Source organism: Tupaia chinensis, unplaced genomic scaffold (assembly GCF_000334495.1).
Source record: "Tupaia chinensis unplaced genomic scaffold, TupChi_1.0 Scaffold000034_1, whole genome shotgun sequence".
Classification (NCBI taxonomy): domain Eukaryota; kingdom Metazoa; phylum Chordata; class Mammalia; order Scandentia; family Tupaiidae; genus Tupaia; species Tupaia belangeri.
Genome location: NW_006159464.1, coordinates 164,802 through 167,051, shown reverse-complemented (window position 1 = coordinate 167,051; position 2,250 = coordinate 164,802).

Genomic DNA, 2,250 nt, shown 5'->3' with positions numbered 1-2,250 from the left:
TGCGTGTGTGCCCAAGATCCTGAGAGGAGAATGGAGGAGAAGGGATTGAGGTGTGACCATCCCCTGGGGGGGGGGTGTGATTTCTCGCTTTCTGTCTCTCTGTCTCTCTCTCTGTGTCTGGCAAGCGCACACACCTTAGAGCAAAAACCTCTCCAAAAAAAATTATTTTTTGTTTTTTTTTTAAATTTTTTTCTTATGATTTTCTTTGTTTCTTTGTTGTTGTTATTGTTGTTGCTGTTTTTATTCTCTCTCTGATTCCTTTTTTTTCCTTTTATCTCTTCTCTCTGCTCCTCAATCTCCACTTACTATATTTCTAGATGGATCTAAAGGAACTATGGCCAAACATCCGAATATTATTAGGGTTAACATATTCCTCAATATCTACTGAATCTGTTGCACAAAGGATTCACAATGGAATGGCAAAGAGATTCCAGATCACCTCTTTCTGCGTGCTCCTGAACGTTCAAATTGAAATTCAAGAATTAGGAAGAAACACACCATTCATCAGATGACTAGAAATCACCACAGGACTACAAGAAATATGGGAAAGCCAGATAATACTTCTCCTCCTATGTAAAAGAATAACTCTTATTCATCAACAGATGGTTCAATAGAAATCAAGGAAATGTTTCATGAAGAATTTAGAATATTCGTAATGGCGAATCTAATTCCAGAGATGGAAGAGAAGAGAGACAATGAACTGCAGAAAAGAGAAAGGAGCTGACAAATTCCAGGAGGTGAAGAAATTCTTGCAACATCTAAAAGAGGTATTACACACTTTAGAAAAGAATCAAATGGACCTGTTAGAGATGAAGACTACAATACAGAAAGTTGAAATCTCCCTTGAAAGTATTAAAAGCAGACCAGATTATAAGAAATTAGAATCTCAGACATAGACGGGAACATTGCTGACTTAGAAAAATCCACCATTAAGAGTGAGAAAATTTCCCCCAAAAATGATAATAGTATATGAGAAATACTAGATACCATCAAACATCCAAACATTTGGATAATTGTTATCTCAGAAGGCTAAGAGTTTCATATGGGCATTAGTAATCTATTCCATGAAATCCTACAAGAAAACTTTCCAAACCAAGGGAGGCACTCAAAGATGTAGTCCCAAGAAATACAAAAGACCCCAAATAGAATCAACCCAAGAAGATCTTCTCCAAGACACTTATAGCCAGATTGACCAAAACCATAGACAAAGTCAAGATAATAAGATTGGGAAGAGAAAAATATCAAGTTATCTACAAAGGATAGCTCATCAGGATAACAGCAGACCTCTCATCAGAAACAATGTGAATGCGGAAAGAATGGGAAAATAAATTCAAGGTGTTAAGGGAAAAGCAATTTCAATCAAGAATACTGTACCCGGAAATATTATCTTTCATATGGGAAGAAAAGCACAGAACATTCTCAGATAAACAAAATCTGAAAGAATTTACCAACACCAGACCCAATCTCCAAGAAGTTCTCAAGGGTGTGCTGTATCAGGAAACTTAAATACAGACACACAGAAATAAGAGTTCACAAACTAAGAAAATGGCCAACTTAATCATAGGAACAAGTCTGGAGTTGAATACTATATCCCAGAATTTAAACGGGAAGATCGAACCACAACAGAAGATAGATTAAGTACATGAGACTGAACTGGTGAAATAGCATTTTATGACTTTTGACTAAAAGATTGCTGATTTTCTTCTAGACTTTGTTGTCTGTTTTTAAGGATTTTCGTCCTGTCTTGAGCTGTTGGTAGGTTCATGTATCTACTTTTTGAACAGAATCCCAACCTGATTCCTGGCTTTAAGTTTTAAGCAAAGTTCTTTAGGATTTCTTTGATTTAAGTTAAAACTGCTTTTCTTGAAATTAGCAGCTGAACTTGCTATCGAAAGTAGTTAGAATATTTAAGAAATTGTGTGATCAATAAAATGTGGGGAGAAAATGAATGAAAGACACCTGTAGACACCAGAGACAGTGTGAGAAGAGGGTAGGAAAGGACAGAGGGTCAGAAATATATTATATATATGTGGGAACCAGCAGTTAGCGTAATGGCTATGTCACTGGACTCCCACGTAGTCGACCGCGGTTCGTGTCCCGGACCCGGTGGCTTGAAACTCACGCCGGGTGCGTGTGCGTGCGTGCCCAAGATCCTGAGAAGGGATTGCGGCGTGACCATCCCCCCTGGGGGGTGATTTCTCGCTTTCTGTCTCTATGTCTCTCTCTGTCTGTCTGGCGAGCGCACGCGCC